We start from the raw sequence: 18410 nt of genomic DNA on the forward strand, positions 1-18410 counted from the left end.
TCCAAGCTCTGTCGCAGCCGACTGCGATCAGGAGACCCATGGGGTGGTGCACAATTGGCCCAGCGTTGTTTGGGTTAGGGGAGGGTATGGCTGGTAGGGATGTCCCTGTCCCATCGTGCACTAGGGACCCCTGTGGCGGGCCGGGTGCAGTGCATGCTGACACAGTTGCCCGGTGTAAAGTGTTTTCTCCGACACATTGGTGCAGCTGGCTTCTGGGTTGAGTGGTCATTGTGTCAAGAAGCAGTGTGGCTTGGTTGTGTTGTGTTTTGGAGGACGCACGGCTCTCGACCTTCAGCTCTCGGCCTCCCCCGAGTCTGTACGTGAGTTGTAGCGATGAGACAACAGCGTAACTACCAATTAGATACCACTAAAAGAGGTTGAAAAAAACAACAAAAACAATTTATTGTCTTGAAAATCTATGGCAAGACTTGAAAATGGCTGTCGAGCAATGATCAACAACCAACTTGACAGGTCTTGAAGAATTCTAAAAAGAATATTGTGCTAATATTTTACAGTCTAGTTGTGCAAAGCTCTTAGAAACTTACCCACAAATAATGCACATCTGTAATCGCTGCCAAATGTCATTCTAACATGTATTGACTCAAGGGTGTGAATACTTTCATAAATGACATACTTCTGTATTTCATTTTCAATACATTTGCAAAAATTTCTAAAAACAGGTTTTTCACTTTCATTATGTGTTATTGTATGTAGATGCGTGAAGAAAAAAAATGTAATCCCTTTAAAATTCAGGCTGTAACAACAAAATGTGGAATAAATCAAGGGGTATGAATACTTTCTGAAGGCACTGTATACAGTAGCTTTGATTAATCTAATTAATCAAATTATTAATCTAACAATAAAAAATCTTATTCTTTTGTAAGAAATGTAAGGAATTTTTACATGTTAGAGTAAAGTTGACTAAAGTAGAAGGTCACCTTTTGTTTGTTGGTATTTTCACTTGGTAATGTCATACATCCAGGACAGTGCGTCTGCCTTAGCATTCTGGGAACCTGGTCTGTAGGAAAGGGTGAAACAAAATGGGTGAAAAACATGACCCACCTTGCCTGACGAGGGTTCAGTCTCCTCGCCGCCCGGATGTTCTCCAGATTGCGGTGGTCAGTCCAAATGAGGAAAGGATGTTTAGCCCCCTCAAGCCAATGCCGCCATGCCTTCAGAGCCTTGACAACAGCCAACAGCTCCCGATTACCCACATCATAGTTTCGCTCCGCCGGGCTGAGCTTCTTCGAAAAAATAGCACAGGGGCGGAGCTTTGGTAGCACACCGAGCACTGAGACAGCACAGTTCCTATCCCAGCCTCGGACGCGTCCACCTCTACTATAAATGCCAAAGAGGGATCAGGATGAACCAGCACGGGAGCCAAGGTAAACAGAACCTTCAGGTGACCAAAAGCCCTGTCCGCCCTAGCTGACCACTGCAGTCGTACCGGTCCGCCCTTTATAAAAGAGGTAATGAGAGCCGCTACCTGACCAAAGCCCTGGATAAACCTCCGGTAGTAGTTGGCAAACCCTAAAAACCGCTGCACCTCTTTTACCGTGGTTGGAGTCGGCCAATTACACGCACGGCTGAAAAGCGATCCTTCTCCATCTCCACTCCTGTCGTGGACAGGCGGTACCCTAGGAAGGAGACGGACTGTTGGAAGAACAGACATTTCTCAGCCTTGATGTACAGGTCATGCTCTAACAGTTGACCAAGCACCTTGCGCACCAGGGACACATGCTCAGTGCGTGTAGCGGAGTATATTAGAATGTCATCTATATACACCACTACACCCTGCCCGTGCAGGTCCCTGAAAATCTTGTCTACAAAGGATTGAAAGACTGATGGAGCATTCATACGGCATGAAAAGGTACTCATAGTGCCCAGAGGTGGTACTAAATGCCGTCTTCCACTCATCCCCCTCCCGGATACGCACCAGGTTGTAAGCGCTACTGAGATCCAATTTTGTGAAGCAGCGTGGACCGTGCAATGATTCTGTGACACTGGCTATGAGAGGCAGCGGGTAACTGTACTTCACTGTGATCTACCTCGATAGTCAATACACGGACGTAAACCTCCATCCTTTTTCTTCACAAAAAAGAACCTCGAGGAGGCAGGTGAAGTGGAAGGCCGAATGTATCCCTGTCCCAGAGATTTGGAGACGTGTTTCCATAGCCGCCATCTCCTCCTGTGACATTGGATAAACGTGACTCCTGGGAAGTGCTGCGTCTACCATGAGATTTATCGCACAATCCCCCCGTCGATGGGGTGGTAATTGAGTCGCCTTCTTTTTACAGAAGGCGAGAGCCAAATCGGTATATTCAGGGGGATGTGCATGGTGGAGACCTGGTTTGGACTCTCCCCTGTAGTTGCACCTATGGAAACACCTACACACCTCCCTAATCACTGACATGACCATCCCTTGAGAGCCCCGTTTCCACAAAATAGTGGGGTCATGATCGGCCAACCAGGGACGCCCCAACACCACAGGAAATGCAGGTGAATCGATCAGAAAGAGACTAATTCTCTCCTTATGATCCCCCTGCGTTATCACACATAGTGGAGCTGTGACTTCTCTGATCAGTCCCAACCCTAAAGGATGACTATCTAAGGCAGGATCCCTAATCTAATTGCAAATGAACGATCAATAAAGTTCCCAGCTGCACCTGAATCTACTAGCGCCTTATGCTGGGAAAACTGAGGAAATTCTATACATACACACATGTGCAAAACAGGAATCTCTGGGTGAGTCGGGTGCCTACTCACCTGGGATGATCCACCAGTGCACTGCCTGCTGTCTCGACTTCCTGGAGAACCTCCCCAACACCGACCAGCAGTGTGCCCTCTGCGGCCACAGAGGGTGCAGGGAATGCCCCCCCCCCATCTGGTCCCCCTCATAGCAGCACCTCCTAGCTCCATCAGCGTCGGATCTGAGGTGCTGGGGGATGGAACTGACGGACCTCGATCCGGACGTCCGCGGGAGGCCAACAGGTTATCCAGCCTGATGGATAGGTCCACCAGCTGTTCAAAGGTAAGGGTGGTGTCCCTGCTGGCTAGCTCCCTACGAACGTCCTCACGTAGACCACACCTATAGTGGTCGATCAGGGCCAGCTCATTCCATCCCGCGCCGGTGACCAGAGTTTGAAAGTACAGAGCAAAGTCTTGTGTGCTCCTCATCCCCTGTCTAAGATGATACAAGCTTTCCCCCGGAAGCGGCAGGTAAAATACTAATTCATAATTGTCCAATGTCGGTCCTTTCCTTCCTCAGACTGCGTTGGCCCATTCGAGTGCTCTACCAGTCAGACAGGAGATAAGGGCATTTACACTCTCGCATCCCGAAGGAGCTGGGAGAACGGTTGCCAGGTAGAGCCCCAACTGGAGTAGGCACCCGGCAGCTGCTCCATCGTATAGCCTCGGGAGCGCGAGCCGAATCCCACTGGATCCAGGTTAAGGAGGGGTGGACAGTGGTGTGGATTGTTGTGGGAGCTGGGGTGATGATGATGGGGTTGCTGGAAAACCCCCTCTCTCCCATCGCTCCATGGTTTGCAGCACGCGATCCATGGCTGTGCCGAGACTTTGCAACATAGTCTCGTGCTGCTGGACGCACTCCTCCATAGGTAGAGGAGGGCTGTGTGCACCTGCTGACTCCATTGAAGGTTTGTGTATCTGTCAGAGTCTAAGTGATGTGGGTAAGGCGGAGTCAGGCGCAGAACACAGAGATGAGTAATAATAGTAACTACTCAAAGATAATCTTCCAACAAGGAGAACGAAAATCCAGAATCACATAAACGAGACAACTGACAACAATAAACAGGCACAAAACCATGATGGCTCCAGAGGGTTAAATAGGGAAATAATTCAAACATAATGGGAACCAGGTGTTTACAATACAGACAAAACAAATGGAAAAATAAATGTAGATCAGTGGAGGCTCGATAGCCGATGACGTCGACCGCCGAATGCCACCGAACAAGGATCGGTGGAAGTCGTGACAATGTTGTTATCCTTGGGGCTAAAAAAGGGAAAGTTATTTCAAATAACCCTATACTCCTGAACTCCTTAGAGGGATGTAGCCCATAAATTATTGAAATGGGAACCCTCCCTTATCCCCTTAGCTCTCTATCTAGAGGAACCCATCTCTACCTAAGATATTTAATGATGGTACAGTATGTTTAAGCCTTGGTATGATAGAGGCATCAAAGAAGTTCAACATCTCTTTCTTTCATTCAATGAACTACAGTCTATGTTCAACATCCCATCCTCAGATTTCTTGCATTTTTTTTTTTACAGATAAGACATCCAATTAGGCAAGAAAACGAGCTAAGCACTTGTTTAATCCGCTAGAATCAATTTATCTCCAAACAATGTATAAACAAATAATTTATGTCAAAACATTAGTAATAGGACATTATGTCCTGTTTACACAGTTTAAAAATGAATAGCTCGTACAGGAAGAACTCCAAACAGCCTAGTAAGTGGCACACATTTTCCCGGTTACATATCATTATAGATCTCAGCCCGTTTGCAAAGGCTTTATGACTCCTGAAATGGTCATATCTCTCTGTCCACCTACCCAGCAGAGTTTACGACCTGAAAGTTGACCTGCTGCCAAAAAAAGCTTTAGACGAGGTCTTTATTGATCTGTGAGGCTGAAGTTTGATTTACGCTAAACTCACACACACATCACATCCTGTGGTTCCTGGAGCATTCAGAACCAGGTCTTCCTTCTTCTTATACTTTGTTTCAAACATCATTAGCGGCAGTAGATCGCTTGCTTTTCATTCAGAGTGCAATTACCTTTCTGTTGTGTTCTCTGCTCATTCAGTACATTCGATAGGCAGGCAGTCAACGGGACAATGACCTGTGATAGGACCAGGGTACACTCAATTCTCTTTATGGTGTGAAGGGGCCTTTTGAGACTCCAATATCTGAGTTGTTGGAAAGTCTGGCACGACGCCCTCCTGTATGTCTTTGAGTACAGTGACTGACTTAATCCTAGAGGACAGAATGGGGAGAAACGTGTTATATAGCATAAGGACAATTGTATATTGACCACAAAATCATAGAACTTTTGTGTTGGATGACATAATGACAGAACTCTTGTATTGGTTCCCAGAATGACAGAACTCTTGTATTGGAACACAGAATGTCAGAACTCTCGTCTTGGAACACAGAATGACAGAACTCTTGTATTGGAACACAGAATGACAGAACTGTTGTAATGGAACACAGAATGTCAGAACTCTTGTATTGTTTCTCTATGATGTGGACAATAATAGGTTAAAATATAAAACTTTCTACAAGATATTGGACAGGATGCGGGCGGTGAAAAACACATATTATCTTGTAGTGCCACCCTTCTAGGATGAAGTGTTCATTTACTCTCTGTCTATCAGCCTGCCCGTTCCTGAGGACTGTTTGGCTCGCTCCTGATACCTGCCTCCATTTGGTGCCAAATCATGTTTTTAGGAGACACTGAAAAACAGTCAAAGTGACAACTTGATTATGCACAGCGAGTTGGAAGGCTAATGGAGAGGCATCCAATAGACATCCCCTGAGACAGAGGCACCATGCAACATATTGCCAGTGAGGTTTAGACAGAGACCCTGATGCACCACAATGAATATCTCTCTCTCAGTTTATTGTCATTTCTTAACATGTCACCATTCCTGAATGTCAATTATTATTGGAATAAGTGTTCCTGGGGTGGTTGGGTTGGTGCCATAAGCAGTGGAGCGATTGAGCGATCTTAGCTACGTCCTGTTTGATCTACCAGGCTTTGTGATCAGTATCAGACACACACAGATCTCCAAGGTCATTTCAAATGGTTTGAAGTTCAGTTCCGATAAACGGCAAACACGCCGTTTCAGACAGACACTGCTTCTGTATTCATCCAGGGTGTTATCGTTGTCGTAAAAACATTTTGTCCTTGTGCCTTTCTCTGTCCCTTCGAGCTTGCACTATGGTGTCACCTCCCCGCCAGGGACAGGCGTTACAATCACATTGCAGCCATGACTACCAAACCGTTCCGGAAGCGCCATGATTACAATAATCATAAATTAACCTCTACGAGTTGCCAACGCCCACAAATTAACAGAACAGTGCGGGGGCGTTCATCTGAGTTGTGCAAATGTTACTTCTTTTTACTTTAGTCAATATTTCACTTCCTCTGAATTTTACAGTTGTTTATCAAGACTCTTCCAGAATTCCATCTCTCCTGTATTCATGAAAAAGATGGAGGAGTGAACAGGGGCAGATGGTGCTAGGGGGAAGCAGGGAGCGTATAACCGGCTCCTGATGCCACTGACATTTAACAAGGCTCAAAGCGTTTCTTCAGGGTTATTTTGCTGTTTATGAGTGAGAATTGTTATGTTTCTTAATTTTCTATTTATTCACCATAGGTTGAAAACTTCAGATTCCTGGTGAGGATTTAGACTGTAATATACATGGCCAAAAGTATGTGGACGCACTATTTCAGCCACACCCGTTGCTGACAGGTGTATACAATGGAGCACACAGCCATGCAATCTCCGTAGACTGACCCGTACTGAAGAGCTCAGTGACTTTCAAAGTAGCACCATCATAGGATGCCACCTTACCAACAAGTCAGCTTGTCAAATTGTGCAAAAAGTGCAAATCAATCCCAGAACAACAGCAAAAGACTGTGTGAAGATGCTGGAGGAAACATGTACAAACGTATCTATATCGACAGTAAAACGAGTCCTATATCGACATAACCTGAAAGGCCACTCAGCAAGGAAGAAGCCACTGCTCCAAATCCGACATAAAAAAAGCCAGACTACGGTTTGCAACTGCACATGGAGACAAAGATCGTACATTTTGAGAAATGTCCTCTGGTCTGATGAAACAAAAATAGAACTGTTCGGCTATAATGACCATTGTTATGTCTGGAGGATAAAGGGGACGCTTTCAAGACGAAGAACACCATCCCAACCGTGAAGCACGGGGTGGCAGCATCATGTTGTGGGGGTGCTTTACTGCAGGAGGGACTGGTGCACTTCACAAAATAGATGGCGTCATGTGGATGGAATATTATGTGGATATATTGAAGCAACATCTCAAGACATCAGTCAGGAAGTTAAAGCTTGGTGGCAAATGGGGTTTCCAAATGGACAATGACCCCACAACAAAGTCAAGGTATTGGAGGGGCCATCACAAAGCCCTGACCTCAATCCCATATAAAATGTCTGGGCAGAACTGAAAAAGCATGTGCGAGCAAGGAGGCATACAAGCCTGCCTCAGTTACACCAGCTCTGTCAGGAGGAATGGGACAAAATTCACCCTACTTATTGTGAGAAGCTTGTGGAATGCTACCCAAAACGTTTGACCCAAGTTAAACAATTTAAGGCAATGCTACCAAATACTAATTGAGCATATGTAAACTTCTGACCCACTGGGAATGCGATAAAAGAAATAAAAGCTCAAATAAATCCTGCTCTCTACTATTATTCTGACATTTCTCATTCTTAAAATAAAGTGGTGATCCTAACTGACCAAAGACGAGGAATTTTTACTAGGATTAAATGTCAGGAATTGTGAAAAACTGAGTTTAAATGCATTTGGCTAAGATGTATGTACATTTCCGACTTCCAACTGTATGTACATACATATAAAATACATATACATATACTGTACCAGTATCGACACAGCTACTCATTCAATGGTTTTTATTTTATTTTATTTTTTATTGTAGAATAATAGTGAAGACATCAACACTATGAAATAACACACATGGAATCCTGAGGTAACCAAAAAAGTGTTGAACAAATGAAAATATATTTTATAATTGAGATTCTTCAAATAACCACCCTCTGCCTTAATGACAGCTTTGCATAATCCTGGCATTCTCTCCACCAGCTTCACCTGGAATGCCTTTCCAACAGTCTTGAAGGATTTCCCACATATGCTGAGCACTTGTTGGCTGCTTTTCCGACTCATCCCAAAACATCTCAATTTGGTTGAGGTCGGCGATTGTTGTGGCCAGGTCATCTGATGCAGTACCCCACCACTCCTTCTTGGTAAAATAGCCCTTACACAGCCTGGAGGTGTGTTGGGTCAATGTCCTGTTGAAAAACAAATGATAGTCCCACTAAACCCAAACCAGATGGGATAACATATTGCTGCAGCATGCTATGGTAGCCATGCTGATTGGGTGTGCCTTGAATTCTAAATAAATCACAGAGTGTGTTACCAGAAAAGCACCTCCACACCATAACACCTCCTCCTCCATGCTTTACAGTGGGAAATAAACATGCCGAGATCATACGTTCACCCACACTGCTTCTCACAAAGACATGGCAGTTGGAACCAAAAATCTCCAATTTGCACTACAGACCAAAGGACAAATTTCCACCGGTCTAATGTCCATTGCTTGTGTTTCTTTGCCCAGCAAGTCTCTTCTTCTTATTGGTGTCTTTTAGTAGTGGTTTCTTTGCAGCAATTGAAGGCCTGATTCACAGTCTCCTCTGAACAGTTGATATTGAAATGTGTCTGTTACTTGAACCCTGAAGCATTTATTTGGGCTGGTAACTCTAATGAACTTATCCTCTTCAGCAGAGGTAACTCTGGGTCTTCCATTCCTATGGTGGTCCTCATGAGAGCCAGCTTCCTCATAGCGCTTGGTGGTTTTTGCAACTGCACTTGAAGAAATGTTTAACGTTTTTGAAATGTTCCGTATTGACTGACCTTCATGTCTTAAAGTAATGATGGGCTGTCGTTTCTCTTTGATTATTTGAGCTGTTCTTGCCATAATATGGACTTGGCCTTTTACCAAATAGAGCTATCTTCTGCTATCTTCTACCTTGTCACAACACAACTGATTGGCTCCACAAATTAACTTTTAAGAAGGCACACCTGTTAATTGAAATGCATTCCAGGTGACTGACTACCTCATGATGCTTTTTGAAAGAATGCCAACAGTGTGTAAAGCTGTCATCAAGGCACAGGGTGGTCATTTGAAGAATCTCAAAGATTTGTTTAACATTTTTTTGGTTACTACAATATTCCATATATGTTATTTAATAGTTTTGATGTCATCACTATTATTCTACAATGTAGAAAATTGTCAAATATAAAGAAAAACCCTTGAATGAGTAGATGTTCTAAAACTTTTGACCGGTAAGTGTACATTTTACAGATGCAGTATATTTTACATGAGTTATCTTTTTTGTTATTAGCTCCACTCAACCCCTCCCATCTATATCTTAACACCATCCATATTGGATTTCTATTTGCCATATATTTTTCAACTGTGCTGTGATGTTTCACGAAAGTTCTGAACCTCTAGTCTCATAGTTTCTACAGATTGTAAATTAAAGATACAATTTTTGCTATTATATTATTGATTGATTGACTTTGACTTTTCAAATCACCCAGTAGGGCTATCTGTAGAGTTAGCTCCAGGTAAATGTTGCAATTCTTCAGCCATTCCTGGACCTGCTACCACAAACAAGCTACCTATGGACTTTCTAACTGTCTTAAACAAAGTTAATATATCTAAACAGACATTGTTTTTCGATATTTTATGACAAATACACAGATAGACAAGGTAGAGTGTACCCTTGAGCAGGTACGGGGCACACTTGTTTTTACCCCTGCATACTTAAAATGCCTCTGCTTATGATGTAAGTTCTTAAAATAGATGTAAGTTCTTAAAATAGGCCTCATGAATTGTACTTTTTCTCAAACGTACAACTCCACTGGCAAATCAAGAGAGATCTCAGAAAAGTGCATTTTCACAGCTAAGGAGTCTAGCAAGGCATGCACTCTGCCGTCAACTACTGTTCATGGCTTTGTTCTTATTTCCTGAAAGGCAAGACAAGTGTTTTCCTGGCGTCATGTAATATTGTGCATTCATGTAAAACAGACTTAAACACTTTTTTCATTAGGAAATATACCATTTGAAACCATGCAGATCTTCTACTGTCATTCAGTGCAGGAATTCTGCAGCTCCCTGTGACTGCATCATGTAACTGGATTTGGCATTGAGGGCAACACTACCCCTCGCAAGAAACAACCGTGCCTATTATCTAAGAATAGCACACAGCCCTGTTGACAAGTAAGGTATTACCCCTGACTAGGGAAATTGGCTTTTGCCTACTAGATTCCCCAAGGGGGGCATAGGGATTTCAAGTACCCTGTTGTCATTATGCTAATCGGGCATACAAATTGAGAACGCCGCAATCAAATTTCAGTCACACCGCTTTTTGGACGTGTCATTGTACCATTCATTTGGCCACGGTGAGAGAGAAAGAGCGTTTGAAAATGGATAAGAGATTGCTCGCCTTCTGGGTTCCCAGGAGAGGAGTGTTGAAGGACCAGAAAGAGGGAGGTGGAATAATGGCCTGAAAAGACCTGGGAAGAGAAGAGACAGGAGGATCAAATAACTCCTCCACAGCTCTGAGAGATGTCTTCATCAGTGATAGAAGAGCCGATCACTTTCAAATCTAGATATCCTTTACCATAGGAAGAAGCTGCTAACTATTATGGCAAAGTTATTGATGATAGGTGTATAAGGAAACAGAATGGACCTTGGTCCTCAGAGAAAAACAGGAACGATAAGTCTAATCCTCACAAATAGCAGTTGAAATCCGATTTTGACCATTTACAGCTGCTAACAACAAAGGACATTATCATTCATAGAAACTGCTTAAAGAGGCAAACAATTATTAAAGAAAATGGCTTGCAGTTAGATCATCAGGACGGGATAATAACACCTTGGATTTGGTCCAGGGAGAGCGTTTGTACATTGTGAAATGATTTTCCTGAAAGGACCAATTCAGCTTTTCTTCCTGCACCCCTGAGCTGAAAACAGAAAAGCACCATACAAGCATTCTCTGAGCCTTAATGGAGTAATTTGGTATAGTTTAGAAACTATCATTGTCATCAAAGTTAATCATTGATGCCCGCCAGGACATCATGTGAAAAGACAGGACGAGATACATAAAATACCAAACATGTTTTCTTGCAAATACGTACAGCCAACAATTGTGTGGTTATGGGAACCAAGGCCTGTTGACGTGGTGCCATCAAATAAGGGATAGTTTGGTTGGCACGATGAACAACGTGTAACCCCAGCTCGCCAATAAAGTAATCGAATAGCATCAGACTATTTCTTATTGAGCTATATTAAAACCAAACCGCATCTCGATGATAAAACTCACTTTTCTGTTAATGACATACTGTCGTCTAGCATCTATAAGAATGTATTATGGTAAGGCTGGAACATAACAAAATGTTGAAAAAGGGAAGGGGTCTGAATACTTTCTGAATGCACTGTATAAGAATGCATTGTGGTATGTTAATCCACAAAATGGTGGGATTTCTGAGAATCCAAGTGAGCGATGTATTGTCACCTCAAACTTGAAGAATCTGTGAATACTTCAACCTGAGCGGGAGCTGGGGAGTTCACAGCTACTGTTATGGCTTACAGTGCTGTCATATAGGTCTTTATTGTGTTTAGGAGGTCAATTGACTAGATATTATTTACCTTTACGCAATGGAATTTGGAGGAGGGCGCACTGCACTGAAATTGCAGTTGTAAACAAAGTTTAAAATGATGGAGTAAATACATCCGTCTGATACTCCGTGACAGAGGAGAACAGATAGAGCGAGCTGCTTTGGTCTGAAGGAAATGAGAAAAGAGGTGCCGAAGGGCACATGGACGAATGATGTTACCAGAGGATAGATTGCTTGATGATAAACACGATTATGCCTGTTCAAAGAAGCAGCAGCAGCAACCCTGAGCGTTTACCTTAGATCCCTCTCTTACCTTACTAGAAATACCTATCCAAAGTGATTCTCATTGTTGACAAAAACTTGATCTGCTAATGGTTAGTTAAAGTGGGAAGCATGTAGCTATGATGCCTTTTCATATTACACTTTCACAAGTTCTGTTTAACCGGCATTTCACATCTGTCAGTATTCGCTTAGAATGTACTTTTCATTGGTAAACGGCCTGTGCAGACAGAGGTTGGAGAGGCTTGCAGATAAAGGGAAGTATTTCGTACCGGGAGAAATGGGACTCTGCTGACAATCCTCTGTCTGCCTCTGGGCCCCCCAGCTCCGGGCCACGTTCTCCTGTCAGATGTGTGTCTGATAATGCAGAGAAGATGGGAGAAGTGTTACTCTCTCTACAATAATTTTCACTCCAATTCATGACAAACACCTTGCTCTCTGAGTATATAATGTATCTTGAGGCAGATTAAAGTAGTGTGATTTCTTGTCTCGAAAAGTGTAATTTCTTGTTCAAACATTTGAACTTTGCCGAAGTTTTTCTGAGGAGATCAACGTTATGGTATAAGTTATGTAACACATGTTATTTCGAAATGTCTTTATTATTATAATATGACAATATGAGTTCCAAATACAGCAGGTTATAATTGTAAGTCCACGTTTGCATTCCTACTACCAACCTTACTGTTGTAGCAATTTGGACTTTTCAATTTCCATGAAATTACCCAGCGTGTTGGAGCAGAGGTGTTGATAGCCCTTAGACATTCCACTTTCTCTTTTCCCTCACTAAAGGGATTAATCTTGCCTTCTCTGACTCTATTTCCGCCGAGTTTGTTTCCTGCTATCACCCAGACACCACACACCGTCTCCATTTTTCAGCCCCCTAGCAGATTAAGTTAACAAGCCGAGCGCCCTCATGGTGACACCCTGTTCTGTGGACGCCCACCTCTGCCTCTAAGATAAATGTGCTATCACCAACCACATGACCCATGACAAATGCAACCCAGCTGAAATAGAGCAGTTACTAGCTAACCTCCTGTCAACTGAGGGCGAGAATGTCTCTCCTTGGTCTTTTAATTTCCAGTTGGTTGGAATTTCCAGTCTGTTTTTGTCTGTTTTTGAAATAAGTTTACCACATGGGCTAATGCTTCATTCATGACCAAGTGGGAAGGATGTAGTTACAGTACCAGTTGTGAAATCGTAATTGTAAGTACGAGTTGGGGTGCATTCAAATGCTTTGAAGTGGGAAATACCATCAAGCATGGAGATCATTGGAAAGCTTGTGATTGTTTTGGTCTTTTTCTATCTAGAACTGCTTTTGCTTTCTGAATCAAAACTAAGATGAAATGAACCATATCATTGGCTAGTTGGCTACAGAACCGTTGTACCTACAGTATCAACAAAAAAAATGTGTCACAGCAGTTAATTAACCTAAATGCATGTCATGCACAACATTTAATATAAGCATATGTTCAAAAGCTTAGAAATGCATTACAATTTGTATTTTGTTCTTAACATTAAGAACACGTTCTGAAGATACCGCCATGCTTCCTGTCTTTTTTGTTGACATATGACGTCAGAGGGCTGCAAGTGGGAGCACAGGGATGACAGACGAGTTTCCCCACTAGAAACTACACGTTGGAGGGGCGTTCGAGTGTATTTTTTTCGCAGTCGTTACTCATATTTACGAATTCACGACATGTCAAGAACACCGCATAAAAGGTCAGTGATTCTCTCAAGAGAGCTCATTCAGCTGTGAGAATGATTCTCCTCCATGGTGTGAGGAAAATCTGTCTTCCTGAGGCAGCTTTATTTGAGGAGTGAATGTTCTAATTGCCTTTTGGGGTTTTCCAAATCATAACTGAGGTTTTCGTGTATATTTTAGAGAAGGAGAAAACACATTTTCAAATTTTTTTCCAAGAGAGAATAATGACCTCTAATGCTTTATAGTATTTTTACATTGCTGTATCAGAATTGTTCAGGTGTATAACCGGTAACAAAGACTCTATCACTCAACATTTCGAGATATTGGGACTATAAGGTTTAATCTGCAAGAAGATGATTCTGAGATATAATTGGCTTTAAACTTCCGAACCCTCATTGGTTTGAATGGTGTCATAATTTTTTATCTTGTATTCTTTTAAACTTAACAACATGAATAGTCATGGATTATAACAAACTGAAAGGGTGCCTATTACCTGCCAATCAAGTCAACGTCTCTTCCACGTCGGTTCAACGTCATTTCATTAAAATGAGGTAGGAAACGATGTTGATTCAACCAGTATGGGCCCAGTGGAAAGTTTCAGTCATGGGATTTCTGTTCTGCTTTAACCCTTGTCAATACAGTAGGTCTCCATAGACCTATAGTAGTAGCCTACATCTGCATTTTTTAGGACATTACATTTCCTGTGGATTAATAATATGGCTACAAGCAGTGGGTATTATATTTAGAGTTAGCAATCTAGTTCATGTGTTTTAAGTTTCCACTTCCTCAGGAGTTGAACCCCAAATTAAAATAGCCTATGGTATTAGTTTGAGCACATAAAGCTGTATGTAATTCATCTCTATTGAACAAATGTTGATACAACTACTGATAAAATGACAGGGCCAAATTGTTGTCCCAGTCTGCCTCTGATTTGGGGTATTTAGAGTACGAAATAGATAGAGAACATTAAACAGAACAAGGCTATGTCAATAACTACATTTTGACAAAAACGCAGATAAAACGTTATAGTCCCACGCTGTCAATGTGTACCTAGATGGGTCCTACTGTGGATGTTTACTAGTTTTCAAGCCGCTTCTCATACAGGCCATAGGTCAGGTATTGACACATACTTCTTATTTTGAAAATAGGAGGCATCTATCTGTGAAGGGAGTATACCTGGTTGGGTTTTTGGCAGAAGGTCTGGGTCAGGTATTGAATTGTTTACATCTTTCCTAGCTATGAGTGTCTGCATGAATATCAGCTCCAGAGAGCCTGTCAGAATGATGAGCTAGCTAGCCGTGCCAGAATGGGTAGATCTGTCTAGTCCAGCCAAACTGTAATGGGAAAAGGTGGCGTCCTGCTGTTGCACCGCACAAAGAGGGCTGGATGGTGAGATTGGAGATTACTCTTCCAACGGAGTCCCTTGAAGGGAAGTGATACCGAATTCACATGCTTTGACCTGGCACTGACGTGGCATGTATGTATCTATCAGAAATCTGCTATTGCTGACAGTTTTACAGTCCTTGTGCATTCATGAAAACCCCAGAAACACTAAGAAAAGTATCATTGTGAATTGAATGCAAGGGACAGGATGTAAATACAAAAAATGATGCTTTACTTGCATAATACCGTACCTTTGTGAAATTAAGAATACTGGAGAGCGTTGCCCTTTCTCCAACACAACTCTTCTCATTAAAACTCAGCACCAGAGAAACAAATAAAACGGAAGAAAAAAAGGTATCTTCAGGGCTAGTCTTAAAGTGGCAGATCTCTCTCCCATTTCTGCGTGTTCCTGCAACGCAATGTTTAATTCACACTGTTGAATTCTGTTGACCTTCAATCCCTCCATACAGTGTGCTAGTTCGCTTCAGGCAATGAACAAGCCTCTAAATATTTAATCACGACTGAACACAACCATATGCCACTTTACAAATGACAGGGAACACATTGACACTGCCAATGTTTAGATGGGGGAACAGTTAGGTTTTTTATTTTAGCACCAGCTGAAACAACATGATGTTCAAAGCGCAACTGTTTTGTTTTTTACACTAGAAATGAAACTGAGAAATTAAAAAAACAACCTCATTATACTGGCATTCAGTTGTACTAAGTAATGACTCCCTATTACATTTTACTTGAAGAGAATGGCCACTTGAATTCGCATTAACTATACAGTGGGGCAAAAAAGTATTTAGTCAGCCACCAGTTGTGCAAGTTCTCCCACTTAAAAAGATGAGAGAGGCCTGTAATTTTCATCATAGGTACACTTCAACAGGTAACGAAGAAGTAAAGAAGAAGTTACAGGTCTGTGAGAGACAGAAATCTTGCGTGTTTGTAGGTGACCAAATACTTGTTTTCCACCATAATCTGCAAATAAATTCATAAAAAATCCTACAATGTGATTTTCTGGATTTTTTTCTCATTTTGTCTGTCATAGTTGAAGTGTACCTATGATGAAAATTACAGGCCTCTGTCATCTTTTTAAGTGGGAGAACTTGCACAATTGGTGGCTGACTAAATACTTTTTTTGCCCCACTGTATGAAAAAGCTACAATAGTGCATATGACACTTCAACACGACTAGTTTGACACTTTGACCGTTTTTTCTGTCATCTTTTACGTTACATTATTTCATACCTCCTACAGCTATCGTGACCTTTTAGCCATAACATGACATCGGCTGTTCTGATTCCTTATGTAAGTCTTGTAGTAGGCCTATGTACACTTCATATATGCTTCTACACAGATGAGGGCATGTTAGGGATAACAGAACAGGCTGAACTGTCTGCCACAGTACAGGTCAGAGGGACTCTGAGGGTTAACTGAGCCAGTCACGTCTGGTGAAATGCCCTGTTGGGCCTCTTAGGATGCCACTTTTAATTAAGATATAATTTCTCTCCATCTGCAGGTTGCTACAGGCGCCTCGCCTAGGGATCCATGGCCAGGCAGCTGTAATATTTGGTCAGTGGGCTTAAATATTTATTTTTTTACTAAATTGAGCTGCTGGTTACTGATATGGTGAGCATGATGCTTGCTTCAAACATCTCTCTGTTATCGACAGACCTGGGTTCAAATACTATTTCAAATATCTCAATTACTTTCAGATATTTTATTTGAGACAAGCTGTTGAATATTGGAATGTGCTGTATTTGAAATACACTTGGAAAGTATTGTCAGGATTTGAAAATGCTCAAATACACTGACTCAAGTACACTCCCATACATTTAACCCAGGTATTTGAAAATAAGAATTTGAAAATACTTTCAAATAGTAGGCTATACTGTATATTTAAATCATTTGAAAATACTTTCAAATACTTTTAGTAGAAGTAGTTGATTTGGGCAATATTATTTGAAAATACTTTCAAATAGATTCACCCAAATAAACATATACACATGTATTTGAACCCAGTTGTGGTTATCTGTAAGGGTTTTCGTCTTCCTCCTCTAAAGAGGAGGAGTAGTAGGAAGGATCGGAGGACCAATGCGCAGCGTTGTAAGTGTTCATCCTTTCAATAAACTGAACTGAACACTAAATACAAAGTAACAAAAGAGAACAAACGAAACAGCTCCATCAGGTGCATCACACACTAAACAGAAAATAATCACCCACGAAACCAGGCTACCTAAATATGGTTCTCAATCAGGGACAACGATTGACAGCTGCCTCTGATTGAGAACCATACCAGGCCAAACACAGAAATAGCAAATCATAGAAAAACTAACATAGACAACCCACCCAACTCACGCCCTGACCATACTAAAACAAAGACATAGTAAAAGAACGATTGAAAGAATGAGTGTAAATTGTTGTGCTCAACATTAGAATATGGCTTTGGTTCCATTTCATCCTCATCTGTGCACCTGTGTATATATGGGTTAGCAACAAAATAGAAGTGTGCACAACTAAGGAGCAAAACAGACATGGTTGGCTTAGATTGTTGACAACATGTAAACCTTATTTAATCTCCGATGTTTATTAAAAACATAAATACATTTGCACAATGAGTACTTGTTGTCTCTCAAATACATAGTTACAGTTGTTGGTTAGCTAGCAAATGTTAGCTACAGTTGAAGTTGGAAGTTTACATATACTTAGGTTGGAGTCATTAAAACTCATTTTTCAACTACTCCACAAATTTCTTGTTAACAAACTATAGTTTTGGCAAGTCGGTTAGGACATCTACTTTGTGCATAACACAAGTAATTTTTCCAACAATTGTTTACAGACAGATTGTTTCACTTATAATTCACTGTATCACAATTACAGTGGGTCAGAAGTTTACATACACTGAGTTGACTGTGCCTTTAAACAGCTTGGAAAATTCCAGAAAATTATGTCATGGCTTTAGAAGCTTCTGATAGGCTAATTGACATCATTTGAGTCAATTGGAGGTGTACCTGCGGATGTATTTCAAGGCCTACCTTCAAACTCAGTGCTTGACATCATGGGAAAATCAAAAGAAATCAGCCAAGACCTCAGAAAAAAAATTGTAGACCTCCACAAGTCTGGTTCATCCCTGGGAGCAATTTCCAAACACCTGAAGGTAGCACATTCATCTGTACAAACAATAGTACGCAAGTATAAACACTATGGCAGGACGCAGCCGTCTTACCGCTCAGGAACGAGACGCGTTCTGTCTCCTAGAGATGAACGCACTTTGATGCGAAAAGTGCAAATCAATCCCAGAACTACAGCAAAGGACCTTGTGAAGATGCTGGAGGAAACAGGTGCAAAGTATCTATATCCACAGTAAAACGAGTCCTATATCAACATAACCTGAAAGGCCACTCAGCAAGGAAGAAGCCACTGCTCCAAAACCGCCATAAAAAAGCCAGACTATGGTTTGCAACTGCACATGGGGACAAGATCATACTTTTTGGAGAAATGTCCTCTGGTCTGATTAAACAAAAATAGAATGGTTTGGCCATAAATACTATTGTTATGTTTGG

At 41.8% G+C, this 18410-nt stretch overlaps 1 long non-coding RNA gene across 1 annotated transcript; it reads right to left on the bottom strand.

Annotated features, from left to right (window-relative positions):
• Positions 1–4188: 4188 nt before the first annotated feature.
• On the bottom strand, positions 4189–12709 carry LOC118939470. Its single transcript, XR_005036388.1, has 3 exons — positions 12435–12709; positions 12030–12114; positions 4189–4995 (listed from the first exon to the last, which is right to left on the bottom strand). It is a non-coding gene; the product is annotated as an uncharacterized LOC118939470 (long non-coding RNA).
• Positions 12710–18410: the final 5701 nt, after the last annotated feature.

Source organism: Oncorhynchus mykiss, chromosome 16, assembly GCF_013265735.2.
Source record: "Oncorhynchus mykiss isolate Arlee chromosome 16, USDA_OmykA_1.1, whole genome shotgun sequence".
In the NCBI taxonomy this organism is placed as follows: domain Eukaryota; kingdom Metazoa; phylum Chordata; class Actinopteri; order Salmoniformes; family Salmonidae; genus Oncorhynchus; species Oncorhynchus mykiss.